Source organism: Ochotona princeps, chromosome 12, assembly GCF_030435755.1.
Source record: "Ochotona princeps isolate mOchPri1 chromosome 12, mOchPri1.hap1, whole genome shotgun sequence".
Taxonomy (NCBI): Eukaryota; Metazoa; Chordata; class Mammalia; order Lagomorpha; family Ochotonidae; genus Ochotona; species Ochotona princeps.
In genome coordinates, this window is record NC_080843.1 from 49,700,479 (window position 1) to 49,706,478 (window position 6,000).

Sequence of the window (6,000 nt, forward strand, 5' to 3'; positions counted from 1 at the left end):
TGGGAAAGCAGTTGAGGATGGCCCAAGGCTTTGGGACCCTGCACCCATACAGGAGACCTGGAGGAAGCTCCAGGCTCTTGGCTTTAGTTTGGCTCAGCTCTGGCCATTGTGGCTACTTGAAGAATGAATCAGCAGATGGAAGATCTTTTTTCTCTGTCTCTCTCCTCTCTTTACATCTGACTTTGGCATTGAAAAAAAATCTTAAATTATGGGACATTGTGGATATATTTCCACCTCTGGTCTCTGCTTCTCTCTGGGTCATTTTCCTTCTCTTTCTTTGAGGACCAGAGCATCTCTGATTCATGCAACTACATGTCTGTAAATAGAACAAGAGTGACAGCCAGAGCATCTTTCGCACCCAAGATTGGTCAGCGTTGGAGGAGTGCAGCAGCTTGGGCAATAAGGATACACTATTCAGGTTAAGGGCATCTGTTACATTTAGTTTTGAAAAATATTTGTTTATTTATTTGTTCATTTGTTTTTTTATGAGAGAAAGAAAACACACAGAATGTTATCTTTTATCTACTGGTTTACTTCCTCAAAACCTGCAACAGCCTGGGGCTGGATTAGGCTAAAACCTTAAACAAGCAACTCCCATGTTCGTGGCACGTATTAAAGTGCTCAGACCATCATTTTCTGTTTTCCTAGGATGTGCATTAGCAGGAAGCTGGAATCTAATTTTGAGTTGGGGCTTAAACAAAGGCATAATGTTATGGGGTGCAGGTGTCCAAAGAGTGTCTTAACTATCATGTCAAAAGGTCAATCCACATTTAAATGTTTTCAAAGGTAAAGAGTGTTGTCCTATCTCTAAATTCTAAACTTCTAAATAACATACACTTTGAGATAAAGGCTTGTTTTATTTACTTAGATTTTATCTATTTTTATGACTGTTGGAGGTATTTTTATAGAATTTCCTTTGTTAAAAAGATCTTGCCTTTGGGATAATCTTTGTTTTGGTGTGTCACCCCCCCCCCTTTTTGTTGAAAAATTACAGAAAAAATAGGTACAGAATAATTTTAAATTAAAAAAATAATTTTCACTTTATTTGAAATGCACAAACACAAATGTCTTTCATTTACTTATTTATTTCTCATGTACTTTCAAGAGTTGTGGCTGGGCCAGATGAAAGCCAGTTGCCTGGAACTCAGTCTGGGTTTCCATATGAGTGGCAGAAACACATATACTTGAGGCATTATCTGTTACCTTCCAGAATGGCATTAACAGGAAGTTGCATTAGCAGGAAGTGGAGAGTGTAGAGTTAAATCAGGCATTCTCTGATATGGGACATGGACATCCCGACTTTGCTGCTGTGCGCAAATGCCTTCCCCTCGAGTATTTTTTAGTGCTTTACCTTAACAGGGATGTTGAGGGAACTTTGGATAATTTCCAAAAGTTTCACATAGCAAAATTGCATTGGGTCATTTTCTTAAGTATTCACGTTAAAAAATACAAAACTATTTATTACTTTGCCAGTTGCCTCAGAGACAGAGCTCAAGAAGCTGTAGTCCTTTTGTGCAATGTGTATTTGTGATGCTTTGCTTTGTTTTGTTTTTTACAATTTCTTTTTCTTCTTCTGTATCTGAGGGAGGGAGATATACAGTGGGAGAGTCCACGCCCAGCCTCCCAACTGCCTCAGTACCCTATGTCTTCCCAGGGTTCTCATTGTGGAACATGTTCTGAGGGTTCTGCTCAAGTTGTTTGATAGTTCTGAGATGCTGTTGATATCACCATTCTAAGGATGAGGAAATCCTTCCAAAGTCAATTGGCTGACATAGTTCACCTCAGAGTTTCCATTTGCCCAGAAGTTTGCTTTAGTTGATCAATTTCTTCTGTCCCCGTTCCTCTGCAACCAATGGATGCTGTGGCCCAGCCCAGTCCTGCCCACTACACATTCGGCTTTCATATACCCCAGGGGGAACTGAAGCCAGTCAGAACAACCTCCAATAATCTCCATGGAACTGGCCCACAGCTCTGGTTCCTGTGCCTGCCAGCATGTGCAGTGTACTGCTCCGGACTGTCCATATCCCATTCAGATGTTGTGTGCATTAGTTGGGCATTGAATCCTAACTCAATCCAACTGACTCCACCTTCCAGCCCACATTCATGACAACGGGTGCCACCACCTGCTCAGCCAGGCCATCCCCTAGCCCTAGGTCTCATACTCACCACTGGGAGTTACAGCCCATCAGAGAGTTGCCCACAGCCTCCCCCTTGGCCTCACTCCCTGCCCCAGATGTCATATACTCCATGTGGTTCTGCAGTCTGGCCCCATAGAACTTGCCCTCAGTCCCAGCACTTGCCAGCTGATGTGGCAAAGCCCAAACCACCTGCCCTTACTCTGGATGCCTGTGGATACAATTGGTTAGTCCAGCCTGTCTCTCTCCCTAACCCAGTTTACATTTAGGCCAATAGGTGTTATAGCCCTGCCAGCCCCCAGTCCCAGCTCTCATGTTCACCAGCAGGAGCAGTAGCCCAGTAGGGGAGCCCCCACTATTGCCCTACAGTGTTTATCCCCCACCCCCAATTTCACGTGTGCTGGTGGGTGCTGTGGCCCAGTTTGGCATGTCCTGTCTCACCTCTGCATTTGCTGGTGGGTGTTGTGTCCTGGCCTGGCCCTGTCTGTCCTTGTTCCATCTGGTGCTGATGGGAGCTGCCACCCAACCTGGCACAGACAGCCCCCAGTCCTGTCCCTAATGCAAAAAAGCTGGTGCTGAGGCCCAACCCAGTCTGTTCTGCACCCCATCCTGGTGCTCAGATCTGCCTTTTTTGTTTAATGCCCTGAAATCACAACTGTTATTTATGTTTTCCCTGGGTCTGATGCTCTCTTCTTATATTTTTAAAAAATATTATTATGTTTTTTAATCACCTCACATTCTTTATGGAGGAGACTATTCATACATAAAGACCAAGATGTTAGTATCCATTAAGAGCTCCATGTCACTTTCTCTCTCTTATCTACCTTTCTGTCTGTCTACTTGAAGATAGTTTTAAAATTGCTGTTTCTTATAATTCAGGGATGTGGAAATGTCACTTGGTGTAGACACAAGCAGAGATATAAGGGTTGTTTCTGTCACCCTGTGTATAACACCTTGTAGCCGCTTCCTACAAGCTCTTGCCTCTGCATTAACTTAGTGCCTAGGAGACATTTGTACATGCTTCTTTATGCTTGTGAAACTGTGAATCAGCGGGTAGATGTCCTCATCTCATGTTGACATGTTTGTGCAAGTGATAAAACAAAACGTGTTTGATACTCAGTTTGTTAATTCATACAGTGCTTTTTTAAAACCACACTACTATTTTAATAGAAAATGTGATTTGTGTGTGGATGTGTGTATTTATGAACATAGGTAGTTTTGTGCATGCATATCATTTAGATATGAGAATTAGATACAATGCTTGTTTTAAGAATTTAGTTAATATGAAATGCTGCACCTTGTAATGACTCCCAAATGTTTCTTACCAATATCACCTCATAAAAGTATTCAAAAAAGTTCATGGAAAGTGTGTATTATGGAATATTATGTGTGAATTTCACATATTTTGAATATAAATATATTATCTTTTGAAGAAAGGTTATTTATCTCATTCTTTTAAGGGTTTACTTTATTTTTATTGGAAAGGCAGGTATACAGAGAGGAGAAGAGCAGAGAGAAAGATCTTCCGTCTACTGATTCATTCCCCAGGTGACCGCAACGGCTGGAGCTGTGCCAATGCAAAGCCAGGAGCCAGAAGCTTCTTCTGGGTCTTCCGCACGGGTGCAGGGTCCAAAGGCTTTGGGCTATCCTGTCTGCTTTCCCAGGCCACAAGCAGGGAGCTGGATGGGAAGCGGGGCTGCCAGGACATGAACTGGTAGCCATGTGGGATCCCAGTGCGTGTAAGGCGAGGACTTTAGCCGCTAGGCTCTCATGCCAGACCCTATTTATTTATCTTACTTGAAAGTCAGAGTTACAAAGAGAGGGAGAGAGAGACTGAGCTGGTATGAAGCTGGAAACTATCAGCTTTCTCTGAGTCTCTGATGTAGGTGCAGGGGCCCAAGAGCTAGGGCCGTTCTCTGCCGCTTTACCAGGCCAGATTCAGGGAGCTGGATGGAAAGTGGAGCAGCCAGTACATGAACTGGCACCCATTTAGGATGTTGGTGTTGCAGATAGGGGATTAGTTTACTATACCACCATGCTTATCCCTGTACTTAGCTTTTAATTCTTTTTCATGAGCATTTTGAAATACCCTCGTTCAATGAAGTGCCCAAATTTTAGATGTGCCATTGGAAGAGTTTTGATGAATGCATACGTCTGTAGCCCAAATCACTGTTAAGATAGAAAACATTGTTACCATTTGAGAAAGTTCACTTTTTGTTCCTTTGCAGTCAAGGCCCACTCCTATACTCCTGAGGCAAACCATTGTTGTGATTGTGCCTATCACAGGTTGGTTTGGTCAGTTCTAGGACTTGCAACTAAAGTTAGACAGCTATTCTTGAGGGAAAAAAAATTGTTCCTTTATTGATAACACCTTTTAAATTTCTAGAATATCTAGGTGACTCTCAGGGTACTAAAACACACAGAATTATAGATTATACTAGTGGGATATTACCCAGGGTAGAGCAGAAGCTTACCCTGGGTCTGGTTGGTTCTGGTTGACAAGAGATGGTTGATGGGCAAGTCAGTCCTGTGAAACATTTGCCTTTAGGGAATGAAAAAGTGAAAAGCCTTCGGAAGAGAATGCAGAGAGCAATGAGAAACACACGAGTTTGTAGGCGTCTAGCCAGAGAGTTTAAGACAGCTGTAAGCCAGGAGATGCTGCCTGGCTGGCTGACCCATAGGGAGGAGGACACATCCTGCACAAAGACCCCAGCTCAGCAGGGGCAGAGGACAAGTATCCAGCTCCAGGAAAGGGTGTGGGGGGAAGAGTCCACCTTGACCCCATTCACCTTGACATTTCTTTTCTCTTTTTCTCCCTCAGTGTCCTCTGTCCCCTTGCTCTTTCTTTTCCTTTCCTTCTGCCCCCTCGGCAGCTGTGATCACTCAGAATCCTGTGCCTGAAGTTCTGCGGTAGCTCGGATAGCCCTCCAGGCGCTGGGGCGGGGGCGGGGGGGGGGCCTGGGAGTGTTTCTTCCCACAGCTGACCTGCTGGAGAGTGTCAGGAAAATTTCTCCACCCTCACTGGGGTGGCTGCAGCGCTGGGGAAGTGAGAGCTGCTCAGCGGCTGTGGCTGTGAGTCAGCGTCTCTTCCCCTGGGCTGGGCCTGGGGAGAGACCCTGGGAGAGGATGTGGGGGAGGCGCTTTCCTTTCCCAGACTAGAGATCAGACATCCCCAGGGGTGGGAGTCTGAGGGAGGGCTGTGTGGTCATGCACATGTGTACATCACTGAATTTATTTGTGGTGACTAGTGTCAGATTTTAAATGTGTTCTCATAAAGGCTTGGTTTCTAAAAAATTCATTTGAAAATGGGTTTTTATACATCAGGAGTTTGACAAAATATATCAAAGAATGAGAAGGAAAAATGCTTACAAGCTGGCTAATTTACATGATTGTGGTTAAAATGTATAATGTGATATTCAAAACACAGAGTAGTTAAAAATCCCTTATGAGACTTTGTTTTTCTTCCCTGAATCTTTTCTCTTTAGTTTAAAATTTTCAATTTGGTGCTTATAAAGAGCTTTATACCTAGTTGGTATGTGGAAGGTGTTCAGTAGGGATGTGATCACAGGAGGTGCAGTAAATTGTAGAAACCAAGAGATTATTCTGTATTTAAGGGATTGAAATTTTCTGCTATTTTTAGTCACACAGTAGTATATACTTATGGATTAAAAGATTCATAACTGGTAGGGAGTTTATTTTGCAAAACTACATGTTAAAAGATGGTGAAATATCTGTTTAGGCTCAACATATGGTGAATTATGTGGCTTCTTCCAATTTTGAATAAACATACTTAAAAATCCCTCTGGTTTATTTATATTCACATAGCTTGCTTACCTCACAAAGTTCATTTCAGTAATCACTTAAA